This window comes from Rhea pennata, chromosome 2 (assembly GCF_028389875.1).
Source record: "Rhea pennata isolate bPtePen1 chromosome 2, bPtePen1.pri, whole genome shotgun sequence".
NCBI classification, from domain to species: Eukaryota; Metazoa; Chordata; class Aves; order Rheiformes; family Rheidae; genus Rhea; species Rhea pennata.
Genome location: NC_084664.1, coordinates 156,901,137 through 156,926,755, shown reverse-complemented (window position 1 = coordinate 156,926,755; position 25,619 = coordinate 156,901,137). Strand labels below are relative to the sequence as shown.

General features: G+C 38.0%; 1 long non-coding RNA gene across 4 annotated transcripts; it reads left to right on the top strand.

The window, feature by feature from the left end:
- Window positions 1–23,638, top strand: LOC134137555 (uncharacterized). Of its 4 annotated transcripts, none has more exons than XR_009957725.1 (7): window positions 1–64; window positions 313–570; window positions 9,887–10,054; window positions 12,760–12,934; window positions 19,204–19,387; window positions 20,806–20,946; window positions 23,180–23,638. It is a non-coding gene; the product is annotated as an uncharacterized LOC134137555 (long non-coding RNA). The 4 variants fall into 4 exon arrangements; XR_009957723.1 differs by lacking the exon at window positions 20,806–20,946 and adding an exon at window positions 21,004–21,052 and having other exon boundaries at window positions 12,760–12,946; XR_009957722.1 differs by having other exon boundaries at window positions 12,760–12,946.
- Window positions 23,639–25,619: the final 1,981 nt, after the last annotated feature.

Genomic DNA, 25,619 nt, shown 5'->3' with positions numbered 1-25,619 from the left:
GGGAGACGGGGGAGGGGGCGGGGGCGAGGCGGGAGCGGAGCCGCGCCGCTCTGCCCCCTCGCAGGTACGCGCGGCGGCCGCGGCCTCCAGCGGGGCGGTGGGGGCCGGGGGGGGGGGGCAGCGCGCGCGGCGCCCCCCACACGGCGGCCGTTGGGAGGCGGGCGGCTCCCCCCCCCCCCCCCCCCGGGCTGCGCACACCGTGTGCGCGCGTGTGTGTGTGCGTGTGTGTGCGCGCGGGGTGCGGGGAGGAGTTATCGCCCTTCCCCCGGCATGTGTGTGTGTGTGAAATAATATATGTCCCCTTTCCCGCAGCAGTCCGGGCTGTGATCGTGGAGAGCAAGGCCCTTGGGCGTGATTTCTTCTTCTCTTCTTCTTCTTTTTTCTTTTCTTTTTTTTTCTTTTTTTTTTTTTTTTCTTTTTCCTTTTTTTCTCTTTCTTTTTAACCCTGGCGGGAGGCCGCGGAGAAGTGCGAGGCACAGCCTGTTTTGTCTTTTCACGCTCGGAGAATGATTTAGAGGGGCAGAACGACTCGTTGCTTGGAAGTACTAGCTGGCGCCAAGGCAAGCCCAGGTAAAGTTCTTACTTTGTCATAGACTTGCTCTGTGACCTTGGATCGGTCTTTCTGGATCAGTTCTCTGTTTGCTTGTAAACTAGAGGTTGCAGTACTGTGCAAAAAAAAAAACAGCCCGTGTGAATAAATTCACTGAAGACTCTGAGATGCTTATCTGCTCTAGTGATGGCAGGTAGATAGTTACGTTATTCCCTTATAATATCTAGATGCTGCTGCCAGGACTCTATTCTGCTTGCAAAATTTTCCTGTAGTGTAGTTGACCTTGGACAGAGATAGGATACTTTTATAGAAAGGTGTTTTATAACTTGTGATATTCCTTTATGTGCACTGTAGTTTTTATGTTTTATGTGAAGTATGCTCTAATAGGCTTTTACAGAGTTGGAATTCCACAGTGAAAATAGTTTGTGTGGTTTTTTTCTTCCGTTTGCCTATAACAAAGCTGATGTTCTCTTCCACTGCAAAGGAAACCTAGTGAACTTCTGATGCAGCTGTATCTCTGAAAATTGGCATCTCTGACTTGTATGATGTTAGATCCAATGTTTTGAAAGGGAACAGGAAGATAAATATTTTGATATACTTGATTGAATAAATACTTCTAGAGTTGATATGTAACTTACCTCGATAGCATTTAGTTGTATTTACCAGAGTTGAGTAGTTGCGTTAACTGAATGCTATCTCTGGGTGCTTCTCTATTTGCAAGAAAATACTAACAGTAGTGACAATAAGTTCATTACACATATAAGGAAAATAAACTTAATTCAGTTTGGGAAACAGTATTTACTCTCTCTCCTTATGTGATGCTCTTTACAGAAAATCAAATGCCCTAAGTATACCGTAGATAAAAACTTCTATATTGAACTGTGAAGCACTTACCTATAAGTGGTTTGCATAATACTCTAAATAGTTGTGAAGGCATTGCTCTAACAGGTGAATGCAACCAAGCACAGAGTTGGAGGTGGTTGTTGCTATGAACATTTACCCAAATGAGCTAAACTTTCCCTCTTTCCAGGTTTGCATTATACTAGCTTGGCTAGTTAATTACTTTTTTTTTTTTTTTTTTTTTTTTCCTGGGGTGGGGGGGGGGGGCTCCTGTGGTGGAAGGATGAAGAAGCACTAGCTTACTGATATCTTAGACATTTCTAAAATATTTTCAAGTTTGTATGTTCAAGTCAGTATGAAAACTCTGTTACCTGCTTTAAAATTAAACAGAAAACCTGTTATGTGCTGAGAGAAAGGTGATTTAACAACCCTGCTACTTTTTTTTTTTTTGATTATATAAACAACAAAACTGGAAGAAGTTGTCTGGAAAAATGGCAGTTCATTGTTAGTTCATAATATGTAGGTGCCCTGGAAAAAAATCAAATAGTTTCATAGCTACCCTTAGGCATCTTTAATTTATGCAAGCAGGACTTACTGAGTAACTACTAAGTCTCATTGACCTTAGTAGCTCTGTAGAGGTCATATTTTAACACAGATAAGTTGAGCTTGAACTTATATATATATTTTTTTTTTCAGTAGGAATTGGGGATAAGTATGTGTGTACATGATTACTTCCTTTTTCCATTCCTTCATAACACTTTCTTTTTTTGTTACTGTTTAGAATTTTGCTTGCAGGTGTTACAATAAATCTAGATGCTTTCTGGATATATTTCTTTATCTCGTATCTTAATAGGGAACACTTTTTTTTTTTTAAAAAAAAAATACCTTTCAAGGTTGCAGTAAAACAGAGCAAATCTTAAGGTTCAATGAACAGCTGTTAGAAAGACCAGGTTTAGGATTAGGGAAATTTAGCATATGGAAAGCCAGTTTTACCCAAATGTATACAAGTGACATCAGCATTTTTCTGAGCCATTTATGCTGTTCACTTCTGTTGGTTCCCAGCAGTGCCTTGTGTCTTATGTAAGCTTGCACTGTACATCCTGTCCCGCTGTTCTCATGCATGAAAATTCATTGGCATTATCTTACTGTAGCTTTCTTTTTTCTTTTTTTTTTTTTTTGAGTGCTGAATAGCTACTGGCTGCTTGTTGTCTTGAATTTATACATGCAGATTTCTTACAAACGTTCTGAAGATACCTGTGCCAGAGTATAATGCTGTCTTCCTAGGTGACATCCAAGGAATAACTTGGAGTGAAACACAGCTAGTCCTTCTGCTCTGCTTGGTATTGGGCACTGCAGATAAGGAGATAATGTGAGAGGAGCTACTGGGAAGAAGTCTTGTTCTGTATCATACATTGATGGACCACAACTGTGCTTTTGATAGCTGGTGCTAAAACAGTCATATAAACTAAAGAATTATGGTTTTAATAGATGCTCCAGTAAAATTAGGATAGGAGAATAGAGGTTTTTATATTCTATTTCTTGTGCCCTCTTTGTAACAAGGCCTCAGAAAGGAATTGTGCCTTCAGATAGACTGATGCTGTAACCTCATTCATGAAATTAACATTTGATCATGCATAGCAAAGATACCATCACTTGATGGATGAAATTGAGGCAAACCTTCCATTATAAGCTTTTGAAAACAAACATTCCTTCTGTTTTTCTTGTTTGCTAAATCTAGCTAAAACTTTCTGGTTTGAAGTCCTGCAGTAATGTAATGTTTATAGTTCAGTTCAAAGTAAATTGGACATCTTGAACAGTATGTAATGGTTCAGTTAAAAAAAAAAAGATTTTGCTTCTTAAATACTCTTGTATCTTTTGTTAATGCTTTTGTTAGTGTGTGTTACTGAGCCAAATTCCTGCTCACCTCTCTTAGTGAACTCCGTTGTCCTTGTTTGGCTCCATAGCTTCTTTGGAGGAGTTGTGCTGAATAGCTGAAAACTTTCTTTGTGAGTGCTGATGCAACTCTAGAAAATGTATAGCTCTGTAGGGGAACCATATAAAGAAAGGAGGGGCTGACTTGGAGAAGCATACTTGGATATCAGGGTAAATATGAAAGGCCTGTGGAAATTCTTAGGAAAAAAAAATCATATAATTTTCCTGTATGTGATCTGTTCCATACTACATGGAACAATTTCTCTTTGTGACAGAGAAACAAGGGGGGTATGTAAGACTGACAGACTGACACTTTGACACTTTAAAGCTAAACAAATTCTTCTATGTGAGCAATTCTTTGGAGTTTAAGGAAACTTACTGGTAAAGCATCTAAGACTTGAATTTTCATTATTAGTAGGGAATTGAAATATTGCTATTGTTCTCAGCATATAAAAATGCACAGGCCTCCCCCCCCACACACACTATTTTTGGAGGATATGCAAATATGTTTTTGAACCATATGCAGAAAGATAGATAGTGGTGCAGACCTACGCTTTTTAGCATAGGCTTGTAGCAGCTGTAACAGTAAACCTTTCAAAAACTATTTCAGAAACACCTGCATGTAATACACTGAAGATACTATTGCGTTATATTTTATTTCTTTATAGATACTATTGCATTATATTTTATTTCTTATAAAAAGAAATATGCACTTATGTGCATATAGAAGTCCACATAGGTGTTGTCATTGTTCAATAGCTTTTATGTTTTGACATAGACAAATAAAATGTAGTCTAGATGCTTAAGTCTGCTAAAATATTTATGAGAAAGTTGGCTCTTGGAAAAAGTTTCCCACAGGATGCAGTGGGTGTGAGGTCTAAAGGTCATTGGCAGATAAAGTGAAGGCTCTCTTGGGCTTGATTTTTTTACATTAAAATGAAAAAAAAAAAGTAAATAAGCATGGAATCTTAGAATGATACTTCCTAAAATTTCAAATGCTTTAGACACTTACAGTTCTGTTCCCACTGAAGTTTTCTGTTGAAGACTTTAATGTTCTTTTTTTTGAGGGGGAGCAAAAATATCAGTGCAGTTAATATATTCATGTACTCCCAGCACAGAAGTTCCTGGTATAAATCAAAAAAGCCAGATGGAATTTTAAGCAACTGTCATGCACAACTTAGGAAATGAACATTTTTGATACTAATAAAGAGGCCAGATTGGAAATACATAATTAATCTCAGTGTCCTTTTCAACATGTGACAAGGTTTGGCTACAACTGTCATAGCATAATGAAGACAACTGTCAAAGTTCTGTTAATCAGTAAATTGTTTTCCTAAAATAAGACATGCATCTTGTGTAAGAGTAGTATTTACTAATAAATATAGAAATATAGCAGAAACTAAATGTGAGTGATGGTAGACTTGTTATTGAATCTACTTTTATAAATTATATATATGTATATTTTTATATATAGGTTTGAAAGTGATTGTGTGTGTGTGTATATATATAGATATATTTATATTTTTAATTACATAGCAAATCATTCTCTCCAAGTGGGGTCAGTTTGAAATGGCAGCACTAAGGAGCCCCAGGGAGCAATCTTGCAATTAAGTTTATTCACTGTGTATATCAGTGACCTGGAAGAAGTGTGCAGTAAGGTGCTAAAAAAATGCTTATGAGATGGCACAGAGTCTGTGTCAGAGACAGAAAACAGGAGGAGTGGGCAGATGGCAGTCAGTACAAAACAGGTGAATAATCAGATTGAGAACAAGCTGACTAGACTGAGTGTGCTGCTTGCATGCTGCCTGCATTTTGTTTTAGACAGTATGATAGATTTTTTTTTTAAGTGTGATCTGTAGAACAGAGAGGTAAAAAAAAAATCTGGTGGCTGGAAACACATATAACAGTGGAAACGTGCCGGCCATTGTCAGAAGGAGCTTCTGAGGTGGAAGTGAACTTCAGGATAGAATTCTAGGTCAAGGTTTTTGCAGCAATCTGGACTGAAGAACCTTTTAAAAACTGTTCAGTTTATAGACTTCATATGCAGGTTTATTCATATTTGCATTTGGCATACATAACGTGGAATAATATTAAAATGCTCTTTAATCTTAATGCCTGGGTAGTACAGTTGTGCACAGTTTCAAAAACATCTTCTGTAACACAGCATTTGTGATATTTTTGCATATATAGTTTGTTTAGCTATCTTAAACTTTTGGGTGGCTTTCCAGCCTAACTGTTCATTGCCTAGCTCTGTGCTCTTTTCCAGTTTATGTACTGCATGCACTATTGGAATGGTGAAGGTAAAGAACAAGGGACTACTTGTAGTGATAAATAGTTGGTCTCTTAAATCTTAGCATTGTGCTAGGTGTTATACCAAAAAAACCTCCCCATCCTTCCTCTCCAGTTCCTGCTTCAAAAAGGCTGTAATTTCAGTTAAGTAACAGTAAAGGCCTACAGATGGAGGAGAGTGTATTGAGATTCTGTTGATCAGCGTGATGAATGATTTAGTAAACATAATAGCAATCTCAGACTTTCCTTTTGTATTTCTGTTTCAAAATGTTTTGTTTTTTTAGGGGAGTTCCATAGGTTACAGCAGCAGTGAACGGGTCTAATTGCAGAATGCCCTACTAACCGTAAAGAGAGGTTGCTTTATCTGAGCTGGCGCTTAATGAGGAGACGCACAACCCACCTGACAGCTTAAAATTTATTTGATATTTTTTTCTCATGTGCTTGAAGTTAAGTGTTAGTAGAATAAGCTTGCTCTTAGTCTACTATCTTCTCAAGATACCTCACTCTGAATGATACCAGGAAAGATTTTTTAAGTGCATGAGAAGGTTGAGGGAACTAGGTCTACGTTTCTGCAGAAGTAAAGGTTAGAAAGATAAAGGAGAAAGAATTAAAATATTCATAAGAAATGCCCTAGTTAAGATTCTTTCATGTCTTAGGGCACATTGAATCCTGTGGGAATGAGGAAGCTAAAATACCAGAAGACTGTTTAATTCTTGCATTTTGCACTGAATCAACACTGTTAGAACTGAGAATGTATTAGTCGAATCTGTAAGATCTTTCGCATTTCTATGTACAGAATATAGAGGTAAAATAAGCCTGAAACAGATCTTTTGCTGAATGAGAACAATGTAGAGAATTGAACATTCAAGGCTTAACGTTAGTGTAATAAATCAAAATGCCAGTTGATCCTCTGAGGACTTTCTTTATCCGTTCACTTCATTGTTCTCTCTGCAGATACAGCACAGTTCAGTCAAATGCAGAGTGGTCATTGTTCTGATGTTTAAAGACCGAGCTCTTTTTATTTTTATTTTATATTTTTATAAAAAACAGCTACTCAATTGATCATTCAGATTTTTTAATGCACTAGCTAAATATTAAGTGCAGAAGTCATAGTGCGAGTCCACAGTTTTGGGAGAGCTGTGAGGAATGTTGTGTACTGTTGATAACCTTACAGAAAAGGCTCAAATTGGTACTTTCCGGAAACTACTCTTTCCCAAAACTTATGCTTGGCAACCGAAGATATCCTGCTGACCCTTTGCAGCTGGCAGAAAATGCTCCTTAGTGTGTGAGCCTAAGCCTGTACCCTATGTCCCAGGGTGCAGATTGCTCATGGCTGCTGACACAGAAGTGTAGGGTTTTTTTTCTATTTTTATTTTTAAATGTTCACTAAACTGTCCTCTTTTCTCCTATCCTCAGCACCAAGCAAACATAATGGTAAAGCAGAGTTAGTTATTCACTGAGTATGAACTGGAAGCAAAAAGTTAAAAGTGGAATGTCTTGAAAACTCACTTCTGCTTTAAATTTAAGCAAATGATGACCTCTCTAGCTGTTTAATGGCTCTTACCTAGGATTTCTAAGATTCGTCTCAGCTGTTGAACTTGGGGAGTCAGTACTCATAGTAAGTCTGTCAAAGGAACACTAACTTTTTACCTGTGTTGCATTTGTTTCTGGAAGGATGACTATTTTTTTTATTCGGTTAAACTAGGTTAAGACAAGAAAAATTAAAACTAGTTCAGTTTAAATATTAGTGTTTTAGGCAGGTATGGATGTTATCCAGATGAAATGAATGCAGTTTATTTCAAGAATGTTTTTCCTGATAGTGGTTCTGTGAGCCTAACTCTGATCCTCTCCAGGTCAAGGACATCTTCATTAACATATCCCTCCACCATAGGAAAACTAAGCCGTCTGCTGACAGGATCAGGCACTCTCAGGTGGATTCAGGTCACTGGAATATTGGGAATATTCTGGCATCAGGAAAGCTAGTTCTTCTTTAATCTTTTGCAGCCTGTCCCTCATCCGTTCTGAATATATCAAGAGTACTTCAAGAAAGTATCAAGGAAACTTAAGGTAACTCCTTGAGCTTTTTGAAGACTGGAATACTCTGTCTGTCGGCTTTTTTTCTTTTAACAAGAAAAAGAAGCTGCAGCCCTCAATAGAGCTAGCCATGTTCAAAACTTGAATCACTCGTGAGAAAAAGACAGGTTCCTTTTAACAAGGAAACTGGTGATAATTTATTTACTTAAAATACATATCCATTTCAACTCTTTTCCCTCTCCCCTGTTTTTTAATTTGTATCTGTATCAGATTTGGCAAGGTATTTTAGAAATTACTTTTTTTTAATATATATGACTAATTGTGAAACAAATATAGTTGCTATCCTCAGATACTCTGTGCTTAGGCATGGTTGTCTGATCCTGTATTTCTCATTTAATTCTAACCTGTACCAATGCATTGAGTTCAAAAGCTTAATCAGAATTTGATAATGACTTTTTTTTCATTTTGAATGTGGTGACTAATTGACTTGTCTTAATAAACATGTTAAGAGAGCCATGGAGCTACTGGAGAGAGTCCAGTGTAGGGCTACAAAGATGATCAGAGGGCTGGAGCACCTGCCCTATGAGGAACAGCTGCAAGAGCTGGGCCTCTTCAGCCTGGGGAAGAGCAGACTGAGGGGGATCTTATCAATGTGTATAAATACCTGAAAGGAGGGTGTCAAGGGAACAGGGACAAACTCTTTTCAGTTGTCCCGTGTGACAGGACAAGAGGCAATGGGCAGAAATGAAAGCACAGGAAGTTCTGCCTGACCTTGAGGGGGAATTTCTTCCCTGTGAGAGTGATGGAGCCCTGGACCAGGTTGCCCATAGAGGTTGTGGAGTCTCCTTCTCTGGAGATCTTCAAGGCCCGCCTGGATGCAACCCTGTCTACCGTGCTCTAGGTGACCCTGCTGGGGGTGGGGGGGCGGGGCCCTTGGGCTAAATGATCTCCAGAGGACCCTTCCAGCCTTACTGATTCTATGATTCTGTGTTACTTGGCTCGGGAACTGCGAAGCTGGTTGTTCGGTTAAAAGGCACTTTATGCCAAATATTAACTAGCAGCAGTTAAATCTCAAGAAAAAAAGATGAATATATGTACTTAAACATTCTTTGTTTTTAACAAACTGATTGAAGTTGGAATTTTGTATGTTAACATAAAGTTGCATATTATAAGTTCTTCCTGATACTGTGGCCTGTTGCTGTTTTTTACACACCACTAATTTCAGAGTGGAGGTCCTTATCATTATAGTTAATGATATCTGACTTTAATTCTTGCTTATCTCCATATTAAAAGTGAGATCTTTATTTACACAGCTTGAGCTGTTGTTTTGCATGGTCTTACTTCTACATTTCACTTAACAGTATCAGGCATCCAAATAAAAACAGGTCTTTGCTGCAATTTTTGAAGACTGTTAATCATTAATCCATAACAATGTGTGTGTGTTTATATACTTTTTTTTAAGTGGAAAGAGGAATGTTTTCACAAGTCAACTACTTTGAAATAAAACTTGTATTCACGTTTATGTTTACTTTATGATATGCTGTTGTTTGAACTCTGTGGCTGTCTGCTTTAGCTGTTCTTTCTCTCCACAGAAGCAAAAAGTTATTTTAGCTGTCTAGTTAATATTTGCACAGATAGGAGTTTCAAAGCATTAGAGACTGAAGCACTGAGTTGTACAGGTTATTGGTAATTCTATGACATTTTCTGTCTTCTAAACTATTAAGTTGGAGACTAACCAGTTTGAAGAATTCTTCTTTTAAGTAGTACTCAAATTATTAAGTTGGATTAAATGTGAGTTTTTTGCATTTTGCCTGTATCATTTGCTCTTGATGTGTTGCAGTGATCATACATTCAATAACATGATATTCCCAGTTTATTCAGCAGACATTAATGAACTGACTTTAAGATGAGCAAAACCCCTCTTTACAATAACAGTGATGGGACAGCAGTAGTTTAACTTCATTCTTCCAACTTCGTTTCCTTTCATTTTTCCGTTCTTTATGTAACCTTTTCCTTACATTTAAGTGGAGACCAAAGCAGTTAATTTCTTGTGAGTCTGTGGAAAGAGAGACAACTTGTTTGTGTGCTTAAGTTTATTTCTTTACATTAACTGGAAGTCCTGAAGTCTGCTCTGTTAACTTTTAATTGACTTCTTAAGAAGACCTCTCTGCTCACTAAGTAGTATGGCGACTGCTCGTTATTTTGGTACCAATTATGTTTTTTATGTTTCATATTGAAAAGATGATCACAAACTCCACCTGAAATGACTTTGAAAACTGAATGACTTCTTGGGGAGTGTCTTTGATATTCTTGTTATATCTCCACCAACTTCTGCTTGAGGTGCAATCTTCTTGCAAAAGCAGCTGGGAAGTTGCAGTTAAACACTTGGATGAAGAATAAAAATAGCAGGTATTTATAAAAAGTGCTTTCAGTAACTTGCAGCACTTTACAGTATAAACACAGTGTAGAAGAGGTTGGGGGAAGTAGCTAATTCGCAAGTTGATTCAGCCTCCAAACACTTTGGAAGTGTTAACTTCAGTTACCTATACTAGTTTCTTTGGCATATTGAAAAAAAATGCTTGAAACAGATGATTAACAGATCCCTTGTAGAAAGCTGAATTGAATATGGCAGGAACCAAAGTTTTTATTTTTTGTGATCAGATTATTAGTTTTCATAATTAGTTTTCAAAAAGTGTTAAAACGAGGGGCTATGGTGGCACTATTTCCCCTTTTTTTAGTGTTGTGGTTCACTTGTGTTGGGTAGATGCTTGCTTTTTAATGAGATTTCTATTTAGTGCTCTAGGAAAGTTCACTTCAAAATCCTTTTAAATCAAACTTTTCATGTAGAAACTCCAAACTTAGTAATATTCTTGTGTGGGACTTTTAGGCTCCACTTCTGGGTTTGATTGGCATCTCAAACTTTTCCACAGACCTTTACCCTTGACCTAACAAAGTAACTAATGTTAGTATATTAACAGTTGGCCAGCTACTAAAAGAGGATTAAGCAACATCCTTGGTGAGTAGGTTTCACAAATATTTTTCAAGAATATTAGTATTCAAAAAGAGTTTACATTCCCAAGTTCTTGAAGAGATTTTTTTTTTCCATCGGGTGCTTTAGACTCTGCTGTATATTCAGAAACATTTCTCTTTTTATTTTTGCCTTTTTCTTGTTTGTCTTTGTATTAAGGTAAAGATGCTTTCCTGACTTGCCTGTCTGCATACCAGCAGGTGGAGCATTGGTAACATAAGACAGATTTCCAGCTTTAACTTAAAGATGTTTGGCAGGAAAATAGTTTCTTTAGTATCTAGAAAAAGCAGTTGTTGTATAAGTCCTACTCAGTTGATTTCTGTTGAGTTGGAGCCTGCTCACCGTTTTTGGCATGGAGTTCTGTGGAAGCAGTTCCATGTTAGCAAACAACAAAAAGTTTTCAGAGACTTGTAATAGGGGTAGGCTTACGTACAGTCTGAAAGGCAACTTAGTGTTTCTCTATTGATTCTTTTAAATGTCAGTTTTGCATTGCAAAGCATTCGAAGCACTGAAGCTACAACTAAATAGTTTTAAAATAAGTATTACCTTTAATATAAAGTAACATGATTTTGCCAAACTGATTTAGTCAGCGTGGATTCACCAAGGTGAAATTATGCTTAACCAACCTTCTATAATGGAATGACTGGCTGAGTAGATGAGGGGAGAGCAGTGGATGCTGTCTACCTTGACTTCAGCACCGTTTCCCGTAACATCCTCATAGATGAGCTCTCTGGAAGTGTGGGTTAGACGAGTGGTCAGTGAGGTGGATTGAGAACTGGCTGAAAGGCAGAGCTCAGAGGGTTGTCATCAGTGGTGTGGAGTCTAGTTGGAGGCCTGTGGCTAGTGGTGTCCCCTGCGGGTCAATACTGGGTCCAGTCTTGTTCAACTTTTTCATCAGTGACCTGGATGAGGGGGCAGAGTGCCTCCTCAGCAAGTTTGCTGATGATACCAAGTTGGGAGGAGAGGCTGACACACCTAAGGGCTGTGCTGCCCTTCAGGGAGACCTGGATGGGCTGGAGAGTTGGGCAGAGAGGAATCTCCTGAGGTTCAACAAGGGCAAGTGCGGAGTCCCGCACTTAGGGAGGAGTAACCCCATGCACCAGGACATGCCAGGGGCTGACCTTCTAGAAAGCAGCTCTGCAGGGAAGGCCCTGGGAGTTTTGATGGACAAGTTGATCATGTGTCCTTGTGGCCAGGAAGGCCAATGATATCCTGGGGTGCATTAGGAAGACTTGCCAGTAGGTTGAGGGAGCTGATCCTGCTCCTCTACTCAGCCTTGATGAGGCCACATCTGGAGTACTGTGCCCAATTCTGGGCTTTCTGGTACAAGAGAGACATGGAGGTACTGGAGAGAGTCCAGTGTAGGGCTACAAAGATGATGAGAGAACTGGAACCTTTTTCCTATGAGGAAAGGCTGTGAGAGCTGGGCCTGTTTAGCCTGAAGAAGAAAAGACTGAGAGGGGATCTTATCAAGTACCTTAAGGGAAGATATCAAGAGGATGGGGCCAGACTGTTCGGTGGTACCCACAAGAGGCAACGGATGCAAACTGAACCACAGGAAGTTACGCCTGAATATGAGGAAAGACTTCTTCATTGTCAGAGTAGACAGAGCCCTGGAACAGGTTGCCCAGAGAGGTTGTGGAGTCTCCTTTTCTGGAGATATTCAAAACCTGCCTGAATGTGATCCTGTCTACCATGCTCTACGTGACCCTGCTTGAGCAGGGAGGTTGGACTAGATGATCTCCAGAGGTCACTTCCAACCTCAACCATTCTATGTGATTTTATGGTTTGTGTGTATTTAGGACCTTCCCTGTATTTTATTTTTTTTCCACGGTGATAGGTATTTATTATGTCTCCGTAAGTAAGATTATGGCACACTTTTATCACTAGTTCTCCACTCAAAATATTGGTGCAGGAGGTCTTAAGTACCATTATCTATACTGCCATTAAAATGGGCAGTTCTGCCCTATACATTCCCTTCTTATTGTCAATGTTAAGGATTATCTTACTGTCTTGTCAGTTAGATCTAGTATTTAATTTTATGCTGTTGCAGAAAACTAATCTTATTTTTTTTCCTCTTTTACAGGAGTAGTTTGTAGCTAGATATGGTGATTAGTCTAACCAACTTGCATCATGAAATTATAAAACTTCTAATACAATGGAAGAAGGAGAGAGAGAGAGAGAGAGAGACTGCTGTTCTGCTACTATGCTTTTACTGTGATCAGCTCAGACTGTCCTGAAATTGCACAGTAATCTCTTTAGTATGTGTGGTTGTGAGTATTCTTTTAGTATTGTCTTCATATCTTTAGGATGGTCATTGTGCAACAGCTAAGTTACACTAAGTAATGTTCTTACTGCATGGTCATTTTTTTAAAAAACATATGACCAAGAATTTGTGTGAATGCAAAAATTACACTCATTACTCTGTATTTCACAGACAGCGTAAATTTTAAGTGCTCAGGTTCTGTGACTTAAAGTTCAACTACAAAAAACTATTTCAGGATTAACTCTGGGATAACTTTGCATTATCATCTCCAGAATGCTTATCTCCATAAGCTTGATAGCAACATTCTTTGCTGCTTACCTTAGAAGAAAAAAATATATATATATAGTTTTTTCTTCATATGAAGAGCAGAGGGTGTAAAATGATTAATCTTAAATAGTTTTCACTGTTTGAGAGAGTACCTTGATATAATTTGTAGCAAATACTGTGAAGTTTTTGGAAATCCTACCTAGAGAAGGCTCTCCAAATTGTAAAAGTGGCTCTGACCAGATAGCATTTGGAGAGTCAGGCTTCATTTGTGACGGATTTTTGGGTTTTTTTGTTCTGTTTTTCCTCCCTTAATGTTGTCAGCATGTACATGAGCCACAGAAGAGACCTGTGCGTTTCCAGCTTCTTCAGAAAATCAATGACATAAGTATCACTGCAGGATATTTTCATGTACTATACTTCTCATACTGTTGACCCCCCCAAAGCCACCAGCTCATTTTCTGTTGGAAAACAAAGAGCATCTTGCAGGAAAATTTCCTTATGTTACTTCTCTGTTTTCCTGAGTTCAATCAGCTTATGTAGTTACGTAAATACCATTCACCTTAAGCCAACTCTTGTATCAGTGCATGGGGTGGGGAAATAAGTGTAAGAGGTTTTGCAGATATCCTGTTTTCAGTAATGCCTTAAACCATATTAATAGTTTCCTGCATAATGAAACTCTGCGCTGGCGGGTTATTTCATTTTGTATTGCTGATCTAATGAAAGAAAGGAGTTCCTACCCCAAATCTTTGTCTTCCCATTTCCTTTACTTTCGGAGCTCACTACACATCTCACTGAAGTGATTCAACTTGCCCAATGGTTGAAAGGTCATTTAGTGAACTACATCGATGTTTTAATTTGGATCAAGAATGCAGTTCTGACGCAAGTGTTCTGATGGTCTCCAATTCCTGGTCTGATGGTCTCCAATTCCTGGTCTGCAGTTTGTCTTGCAGAATGTACAAAGTGGGATCCTTTTGGATGAAATAGTTGAAAGATATGTTTCTGACTTTGCTGAATGCATTCAGGCTAAGGGCATTTAGACCATGGATAGGACTAGAGCTCACTCTCTGGTCTACATGTAGTATTGCATCTTTAGCACCAGTTGTTTTGTGGATTTGCTCCTGTCGCACTGGCCAGTAATGTGGGCATAGACTTTTTTCAGGAGAGTACATTGTTCGCTCTGGTTTACCCAGGGATGTAACAAACACCAGAATCGGTACAAGGAAAAGAGTGCAAAAGTAAGCTGTTAGATTGTCTCTGTCTCCTCTGACTGATGCTGAATAGTCATTCAGAGAAACCATCTCAGCTCATGCCTGAGTGTCTGAGAAGCTTATATGCGTGCATGGAACTGAAGTCCAGCACTGGTAGTCTGGTACTGGCTTGAGATCCAGGAATCTGGCATATCTGTCTTAAACTTTGCTGAGGGACCTAATCTGCAGCCAGTTTCAGAAAATACTGAATATACATTGACTAAATAAAGCTGAACCTTTCCTAAAATGTAATTGCTTACGATATTTGAAACTGTAATAAAAGCTGTCAGATTCCCTGCTCTGTTAAAAGCTTTCTATTGTTTTATGTTTGTCTCAGATCTGGGAGGCTAAGATCAATTTCTGCTGTTGCCAAAACTTGCATTTCTAGAAGAGGAGTTCTTAGCTGCTAGCCTATTGATTAGACTGAGTACATTTCATCTTTATTTTGAAAATTGGTGACAGCATAAGATAATTCAAAGTTTACTAGACCAAATGCATTCAAAGAATGTGACTGTAATGCCATATGAATGTGGATATCTAGGTAGCCCCTTTGCCATGCTCTTTCTGTATTGCACTGAGTTGTTGCTTAATGTTTGCAGTCCTGAGAGTAAGTATTATTCAGAACCAGTTTTTCTTATCCTAAAGTCAAACTACTTGTTTGTTGTGAATGATTTAACTCTGGTTATCAACAAAGCTCTATGCTTGTATGGAAACACTTGAACAGTTTGGTAGGTCATACTATATTATATTTAGTTCTGTATGTAGTTTCATTCTTCAAAGCATAAAAAGAACTAAGTATAGATACTTAATGCCAGGAGGAAACAAAATTGAGATTTAATAGGAAAAACAAAGACTTGAAATCTATAGTCTGTCCTTAAATATAGGACTTCCTTGTATATTGTTTGAGAGGATATTATTATTTAATTTATTTTAATTTAAAAAAAAATCAAAATTGTCTTGTGGGAGACAGTACTGCATTTTTTTTCTTTTAAAGTTTAGGGTAGCTTCCTCAAACAAGCTAACTGAAAATATTTCATGTTGCTTGGCAGATATCTAATACATATATATATATAAAATACTGGCATAGAATCTTGATGTTTTTGTAGAGGAGTATTGAGTGATCATCAAAAATGAGCTTGGGGTAGGTTTGGCAGCTTAATTCAATATGCTTAGGTATGAGTATGCACCTTGTATTTACTCTCTTTTAATATAGTTGAAAATTGTAGATTTAAATACTTTTGATGTGAAATATTTGCAACTTCAAAACTTTTGGGACTATGTACTGTGACGATTTGAAATGCTTAAAATGTAATCCAGATTGATGGTAACACTTGGCTATTTATAGGAAAGGCTGTGCTGATGTCATCAGTAGATAATTCTTTTTCCAGAAATGATTCAGTTCAGCATAGTGTCTGAGGATGACTGTTTAAACAAGGTCATAGTTACTTGAAGCGTATCACAGTAGTTAGGTCATGCAGCTGTAAGAATGCTGGTTGGAAGGGACCTCTGGAGGTCTCTGGTCCAGCCCCTTCTTCAAAGCAGGGCTTTAACTAGCACGTGATGGGCTCAACTGTAGCTTTGTCTCACCAAGCCTTAAACTCCCAAGGACAGAGAATCTGCAGCCTCCCTGCAGAAAAGGAAGCCTGTTCCTGTGCTCCACCACGCTCCTAGGGAAAATGTTCTTCATTGCGTCCAACCTGAACCTTCCAGGCTGCATCTTGGGCTGTTGGTCCTTCTTAGCTCCTCGTTCTGCCAGCCTTAAAAAGACTCTAGTGTCTTTGTTGCTCCCCTCATGGTAGATGTGGAGAGCTGTAAGGTGGTCACTAGCCTTCTCTTTGCCAGGCGAAACAGGCCCATCTGCTTTCAGCTCTGCCTGTGGTCACTGTCCTGTAGGCCCACGGTGTGTGGCAGTGTGGTGTTGGACCCTGCCTGGTTCTTCTGCATCCTTCTTGCTGCAGGGATTTCCATGGTGGGCACAGTATTTGCAGAGTGGCCTTGCTGGTGTGGGGTTGAGTTTGTGCATGTGAGGGGGCTAAGTTCCTGGGACCTGCTGGCTGCTGGGCTCTTGCCACAGTGCTGCGTGCGGTTTGCCTTGCATGCAGTGAGGCGTTGGCTGCTGTTCAGCCTGGCTTCTGCCCGTGCCTCGTCCTGTCCAGCAGTGCTGTCACTCAGCCAGCGATTCCCTGCGTGTACTGACACGTGGGGTTATTCTGCTGTGGGTGCAGAGCTTTGTACTTCTCCGTGCTGAACCCAGTGAGGTGTCTTTTGGCCCTGTGCTCAAGTTTCTCAGCATCTTTGTTTCCCAGTATGATCTTGCTGCTGTTCACTGTGTCGACCTCCCTGTTCTTCGCTCTTCCCTCCAAAGCGTTATCTTTTGGCAGTTTGCTGAGCGTGCACTCCTCTGTAGGCCCTGGGGTCCCCCCTTGCCAGCGGGCAGGTGGACGCTAATCCTTTGCTTACGAAGCTGAGAGCCAGCGATGCAGCCAGGTCTGTCTCATCTTCCCTTCTGTTAAACGATGTCCTGTTTGCTTGGTTTCCAGGTGAGACTGTGGTGAGAGACTGTCAAAAACAGTGTTAAAATCTGTGTTACATGCCCCATTCAACCTTCAAAATAGCTTTTATCACATAAGCTTTGTCTGACATTGATAAATCCATGCTAACTGTTCATCTTCTTGTCCATTTATTTAAATTGAAACCAAAGTAGGGTGTTTTGTACTTCTAGATACTGATATTAAGCTTGACATCCCATTTTTGTCTCCTACACTTTAGGATCTTTCCTGAATGTCACAACACTTTGTAGATTGCACTAATAATTCTATCAACAGTAGTGTAAAATAAAAGGGATGTTTTAGGTAGCTGTTAGAAGAAAGGTCTTAAAAAAACAAAGGTTGTATTTTCATTTTTTTAGAAAACTCTTTTTCCAGCTAAAAGCTCACTTTTTGTCTTTTCTAAAATAAGCTGTGGCTATATAATTGCCATTCCTTCCTGTTTGAACCCAGGAGCTCAATGGTAAATGTTATTTTGTTCCAAGTAGGGTTTTATGACTGAAATTTATCAAGTAGATTGTTAATATGTCAGAAGTATTCTTTTTTAATTTCTTTTTATAGTTGAAATTATTTAAGGAGATGATGGCTTGATTCTAGAGTAAATGTTTAAATGAGAGACTGTGAAAGTAATACTTTTCTAAGTATACATGTCAGATCTTACATAAGATTGGTTTGAGAATATGGAGAAATGTTTTGAAAATCAACTTTATTTGCCAGCATATTATGTATCTTTGCAGCTACTGCAATTCAACTCTGGAAATTCACTTCCCAAAAAGGACTTGTTCAAATCTACATTTTAAGTAGGGTTAACAGTATGTGAATGGCTGGAAAAGTTTTATGTGTTTTTGCTTGTTTATTTGTGAATTGGTTGAGGCTCAAATAGATGCCATGACTTCATGCTGTTCCTGTGTGGGCTTCTTTCTTTGGGGAAGGAGGCTGTGTATGTGTGCTTAAAAGTATTGGCTATTATTGCAAAACAAATTAACATTTTTATGGACTTGCGTGCAAGGACAAAGATGCTTTGTAAAACCAAATGCTACACACTTATCTGATGCTCAGGACTTTGAGTGCTTGCTGGGTTAAGTGTATTTTCTTTGAAGTAATTTGAAAACCGTATTTAGTTTGCTTGAAGCAAGGTTAGGACTGAGACTATGATACGGATGATTTCTTGATCCGATATCCTTCTGGATTTAATTGCAGTGGAGGAGCTGAATTGTACTTCAGCATGTATTTCCCCTGCACTATGTTGCAACACTGCAGTTTGACTGCAGTCTACAATAGCAATCTGGGACTGTGCTTTCTGAACTTGAATGTCAGAATGTGAGAACTTGTCACATTTGTAACTACATTAATTTTCAAGAATTGGAATATGTTTTAAGGACAGTCTTCTGTAAACAGGAGTACTTGTGTTCCTTCTAGATCTCTTGGTGGGATGGGCTGGTCCAACTTGCTGCGTATTTCCTCATCAGCTTCCTCCAGCAGTGTAGTAGAATTGTCTAGACCTAACTGTCAGACTGCTAATATTAACAGACCATCCAAATATGCCCTCATTTGGGAGGGTAAGCTAAGGGATTTTTGTAGTCTAAACATGCCCAGTGCAGTTCTCAACTTTGTACTCAAAGTCTGTGCCTGTTGATCATAACACAAGTGGTATTCATCAGTGTTACATGGAACAATTTTTGGCAATTGGTATCACTAGAGAATTATAATAACAAATGTTAATGCAAAATCATTACTTGAAGAAGGTGTATTTTAAAGGTGTCGTCATTTTTGAGTTTGCTGAAACCAACTCTAGATGCCCATTCAAAAAAATAAAATAAAATAAACCCACACCTTAACAAATAATATGCTTATATTGCTTTCCTAGTCTTGATCTTTCAGGGGAAGTTTGTCCATTTAAACTACTCAAATTTATTTGATTTGGCAGACACAGAGCCCTTAAGCAGTTTAGGAAACTTTTCCTACTGGAAACATTAAGAACTGAAACATTTGTATGCAGGTTAACTTGGTTAACTTTCTACTAATAGGGCTCTTGAGCCTTTTGCAAAATGCATCCATTAAGTGTATCGTTTATGTTTTTATTTGTTATCAAGTTTTAGAGTTGTTTTCTACCCTCCTGCTTCTATGTTTTGCACTCTTTTAAAGAGGTGATAAGATGAAACTGTTGCATATTTAGTAGTGTGAACTTTTTTTCTAATTTTCAGACTGAGTATAAGATGCAGATGGTCACCCAAAGATGACTTTAAAAGAAAGAGCTCATTTTCTACATGTACGTCTGTTCTGGGCCAGAAATGTTGGCTACCTTCAAAGAGGAAGAGGCGGACTGTGGGTGCAAATTGAGAAATGAAAGACTCTTCAGGATGAAACGGAGATATGTCATGTGGAGAGGTAGCAGTATTATATTTAAAGTGACTTGTTTTAGTGGTTCTTATTTAAGTCTCTCCAAGAATCTACCCCAGCTTAAACAATCTTCCTTCATTGTAGCTCTTCACCAGAAATGAAGCAACATTCCTTTACTGTAAAAGGGACCATGAGAGAGGTGAATAGCTGAAACTATAAACTTAGAAGAATCAGCAGTATTTTTGAATTATATTTTAAACCCAGTGATGTTATATAATCAAAGTTCCTCGATAAATCCAAAGAAGGGATCGAATCTTTATGTGAAATATGGCCTAACAAGTTCTGATGATTCATGGTTCTTCTAAATTTGTATTCCCAACTGTTCATATTTCTCTTATGGTTGGTGCAGTGTGATGTAGGTATTCTGTTAGAAAATTTTGGGGGGGCAAGGGGGAGTAAAAGCAAAAACTGTAGTGTGTGATGCTATATATAGTGTAGTGCTATAAACTAGGTCTGTCCAAAGCAGCAAAAGTATTCACACAAGTGAAGGCTTGTGCTCTGTGGAGGGAAGAAGGGGGGAAAAAGAACAACAACAAAAAAAAAAACAGGTAAGAATGCTAATATACTTTATTCCTTTTCCTGTGCTTAATTGCAGGTTAACCTGCAACCAGTTGGGGTTTTTGGGGATAAATCACTGTGATAAGTTCTTAGTATGATAAATGGATATTTTAGTTCATTTTTAAAGCAAAGTGGTCTCTAATCAGCAACTTCCATCCCCTGATGTGACTATTTTTGATCACTGAATACTGCAGAACCTCCAGGTTACCTGAAGTGAAGGCTTAATTTGTCTGAATAACTTCTTGGATATGCTAGACTACTCTAGTAGAGAGTCATAATGGTACTCCGTAAATAAATATATGGTTCCTTCAGGCTGAGCTGTGGTCTTCAACCTGAGAAGAGAAGGTGGGAGATGACTGTGTCTAATTGCTGTCTTCAGTTACCTGTTAGGTAGTTGTAGAGAAGATCTAGCCAGCTGACTTTTGGAGATGCACAGCAGAAAGTTGAGAGGGAACAGACAATTTGCTACAAGGGAAATTCCAGTTAGATATAAGGGGAAAGTTCTTCACAGTATGAGTGGTCAGACACTGGATCAGATTGTCCAGAGAAATTGTGAAATCTCCATTCTTGGAGAAGCTCAGATTTTAACTGGACAAGAACCTGAGCAACCTGATTTTTATTACAGATTTAACTCTTATTTTGTTCATGGAGGTTGTATTAGATTGTCTCGAGTTGCCTCCCACCCTTAGTTACTCTTGGACTCTGGTTTGTAATTAGTTGAAATTAGTTAGTTAGTTTTCTCTTAAACAAGCACAGGCTTACCACTGTTGTTCTACGCTATAATTTTGATCTGCTACTGCTATGACTTTTCATATCTTGCTGTTAAAATCTGTACTCACTCAATTCAGAAATGGGATCTTCAAACTGTACTTTCCTGAAGCATGAACTGACTTACTGCTGCTAATACACAGGAGCTCTTGCTGCATTTCTGCTTATTTGGATCTGTTCATTTCAAGTCAAGCTGTATGAAAACGAAACCAACTTGTAAGGTACTCTTGTAATGCTGTTTTTGTTCCTATTTTTTGACTGACTTGTTTTATTTACAGTTCACTGCACTAAAACTTCAGCAGGAAAGTATATTGGAATAGTAGGGAGGTAAGAAGTCAAAATGTAAATGTTACTTTTCTATACTGTAGAAAATTTTTTCAGAGCATGAATTCTGTTGCAGAAGTGCACCTTGGTTGTGTTTACAATTTCTGCGTACAGTCCTTGGAGTCTAAAGTGCTGGTTTAATCAAAAAATAGTGTCCCTTTCCTCCCTTCACATGCCCCCTTCCAACACTCTGCCTGCTTCTAGCTTTCTGTGTATTCAGTATCTTCCCATTATATACTTGAAATTATGTGAATTGCAGGTGAATGCTCGTGTGTGTGTGTGAATTTGTGGGCTATAGAGAATGAAAAGAAAAATCTTTATTTTTGCTACTCCTTTGTACATTTTTGGGTTGCCTGTAAGAGATGAATGTAATGGAGGAAGGCAATTCCCTGTCTTAGATTCTGCATATGTGTGTCCGTGATTCAGCTTGCTATAGTGTAAGAATTCTCTGTGTTACACTTATGGCTTGATTACTTTTTTCCTTCTTACCTTTTTAGCTGAAACAGTGTTAATCAAGGAAGAAATGTGTAAGACTATTTTTTTTTTTTCCTTCCTCATCTGCTTTTAGTCACAGGAGACTAAATTTATAGATTTATTCTAAACTTGTGTGGAGTCTGAGATGCAGGGCAGTTGGGTGGAGGCCCTTTTGAATCAAAATCTGAAATTTTTTTGCTCATACCATCATCCTTGTTTGTTTCCAGTAGTTCATCTTTAGTTCTCCTTTTGTCAGATGAGAATATTATTTTACAAAAAAAAAAAAAAAAAATCTTAGTTATGTTTGTTTTTCTGAAGTGATTTATATATGGTGCTTGGCTTCTGCCCTCGCTTAATTGTGCTTAAATTCTGTCTCCACTGTATTAATAATATCCTATTATTTCATATTTTTCCATATGTTCTTAAAATATCAGACTCTTGCTTTTTTTTTCTTTACAGTTGGTAAAATTTGGTTTCAGTCTCTGTTTTTCAATTGAGGCTTGAATTCTAAACCAATTTTTCCACCTCTTGTACAAAAATTGGTAATTGTACTCTATACTAGTGTACGTCTAAGTGATAAGAAACACTGCAGGCTCTTCCCTGAGAATACACAGGAGATGCAGTTTTAAAACTGCTGATGTATTCTTACCGCTTCTTCAGCACAGTTAATCGTGCAGTGGTAATCTTTAGTGCTACAGTGAACTCCTTGGCTGGTTACAAGATCAGAGCCTAATCTATACTAAAATATACAGTGAATATGCAATATGATAACACACTGTGTGATAAGTACCATTGCAGATGATGTGTAGCAGATGGACAGAGCACTGGCACAGGTTGCCCAGAGAGGTTGTGGAGTCTCCTTCTCTGGAAGTATTCAAAACCCACCTGGATGCAACCCTGTCTAACATGCTGTAGGTGACTGTGCTTGTCCCAGGGGCTTGGACTATATGATCTCCGGAGGTCTGTTCCAACCTCAACCATTCTGTGATTCTGTGACTACCTCCAGAGCTGCAAGCTGGAGTGCTAAAAACAATGGTCATTTGGACATAGTTTGCCCCAGGGCAAATAGATTATTTCTTCTTTTCTTCTTTGTGATCCCTGCACAAGAACTGTAAGACCAGTTAAAAGGTAGCTAAAATTACCTAACTTGGTACTTCAGAAAGCTAGATAAATTTCATTTAAGTATTTATTCTTAAAAAAAAAAAAAAAAAAAGTTTGGAAAGAGTTGTCCTCCCTCGCCCACACATGCGTGTACGCACAAAGAAGATAAAGAGAAGGCTTCTGATTAAAATCAGTAATATCAGAGGCATGAGTTTCAGTTTAAATATTTGATGGAATAAAGTTACTGCAAGGTAAAAATGGAACAAATCTATTAAAAGCGTAAGTATGTTTGGCTTTTTTTGACCTAAGCTCGTACTTTGGAAGAGGGAAGAAAATAAGAACAGGTCAGCTGATGTAGCCTTAGCATTTTTCTTTAACCTTAGTGTACTGCAGAATTGAATTTTAGAATTCGGTTCTTTAATAGTAAAGAACTGGTAAATGCTAGCTGTTGGTTTCTGTTGTGAAGTCTTTCCTAATACTTTTTTTAACCTATATGCACTTTAAGAATCTTTTTTTATTTCTAGAGTTTAATATTTAATTCTCAATTCTGTTCAGGTCAATAAGCATAGCATAATAACTGGAGCAATAATGAACGTCTGTCTTCGTCTGTCTTAGCAACACTACTAGTCACTTGGATTTGGCTTGCATCAAGCATCTATTAAACTGCTTTGATTGACATGACCTTGACTGCAAAACCCAGTGCACAAGCACAGACGCACACAAATAGAATTCTTTTACAGTTAATTGTTTCTGACCTGCTGGTGATGAAATGAAGATTTTTGTGTTAAAATGTGTGGAGAAGAGAATGAAGAACCTTTCTCTAACTGCCCTCTGCCTCCCCACCCTCTTCTGTCTCTTCCTTCCCTTGTCTTGTTGAGCTGTCATTTAAAGTGATAATGCAAGGTACAGTCAGAGCTCAATGTGAGTGTTGAAATTCTGGTTTATATTTGCAAAATTTGTAGTACGCTTCTGTTTTGATCTTCATGACTCTAGTTTGGAAATTATTAAAAAACATAAACCTCAGATATCATAGTGGTGTCTCCTTTTCTAATTTCATTTATTTAAAAAACTTCTTAATTCTTCCAGAGTAATGGCAGGTGAAGAACAGTTCTTGTGCAAGTGATCCAACATTGTTTGTTTGGAGTATGACAAATAAGTATATTCCCAGTATCAAAAGGACTTAAACTAGTCCTGCAGATTTGCATTGTTCTGTATGTTGTCTTGAAAGACTTGATAAGCTTTGTTTGTTTGGCTTTGCCTAGTTATGGAGTTAGAGGATTTCACACTTCAAATAATGCTACCTTTGTTGCTGTTCTTAACAAAAACATTAATGGAGTTAAGAGGCCAGCAGTTAGTATTCTTCGGTTTGCGATAATGTTGGAATAATTTCTCATTATTCCTAGTAGGTTGCCAAATGAGCATTGCCAATATGATAACAGTGCCTTTTATGAAAGCTGGAGCATGCCATCTACTTACTCTAAAACAAACATAAACCACATGTTCAGGAGAATAGCTAAAGAAGATATAAGTATTCAGCTTCAATTTTTTTCATTAAGTTTTTATAGAAGTTGTAACCTTCAACCATGTCACTGCACAAAATAACCTGTACTGTATCCACTGTTTTTAAGCACTGTATTTGGATGACTGAAAATTCCAACCCCAAATTAAGGCTTTGATTGCTTTGTAATATGCTGTGTGAATATTGGTAGTTGACACTTGAGTTTGATAAGTAGAGAGAGATTTCAGTGTCATGAATGTTGGCTGTTTAGTGATGATTTATGTGAGAAAATGAAAGGAGCCTGAAGGGAGTTTGCCTTCAGGTAGATGACATTGTAGTAACCTTCATTATTCCTTAAGAAGTAAGTATTAAAGGGGAGCAGTATAATAAATGGTTCATTGCAACTTAATGCTCAGCAGCCTAATTAGTCAAATACCATGTGCCTATCTCTGCATGAAATAAGCCATTTGTTTCCAATCTAAAATAGGAATTTTCATTTTTGGAACAGCCTGAGGAGGCCTTAGTTGCAAATGACCGCTGGCTTTTTAAGTATTTATTCTCAGAAATCACAAAGGTCAGCATCGTATCCATAGTGACCGCATGCAGCTTCCTTGTTAATCTTAGTATACTCCTGTAACAATTAGTCACTTACTACTGACAAGTTTTCATGCTTCAGAAGGAAACTCTGGGAACAAGATGTAACTGGGTTTCTGTAACTGAGGAATCCTGAGTATGTAGGGTTTTCTTTTTTCAAATTTAAACTCTATGTTGTATTTCACATTTTTATCAGTTGGTACGGAAGCTTAAACAGAAACCTCTAATACAAACAACATTAAATTGATGGGAGTCTACATATAATCTGGCAGTAGAATCTTCTTGCTTATAAAACTTATTATTCTGAAAGAATAGATGTTAAATGAGAATATATGAATCTGTTTTCAGTACTACTTGTATTTAAAAATCTCTATGAACTACAAAATTAATACGTATAAATACTTTATGCATATGATTTAGGCAGAATTGCATGGTTAAAAAAACTGTTGAGAGTAGATTAAAGCTCTTCTCTATCTTCCATTTCCATCACAGTGAAGGGGTGCCCTTTCTGTATTGGCAAGAGCACCACTTAAGCCCTTCGGATTTTGATTAGATATTTGGATTATTTCTGTGCAGGACACTGTGGAATCAAAGCTTTCAAGAACAAGCAACATCTAATTGTGTACTTAATGAATGACTTTGGTTTAAATTAAATTTTTCTCTACTTTTTAACATTAAGTCTCGTAAATATTATTTTTAAATACTTTTTATAAAAAGGCTCTCAACTGAAAGAAAATTATTGCAGAACAGAATAGTCTTATGGGAGTTTCAATACTAATGCATTGCTGAAGATGTTCTCTTGAATGTCCTCTTGAGGCCATTAATGCTTTCCTCCTCATCCTATTCCTCTCCTTTAATGCTTTTCCCATAGGTGTGGTTTTTTATTTATTTGATTGTAACAGA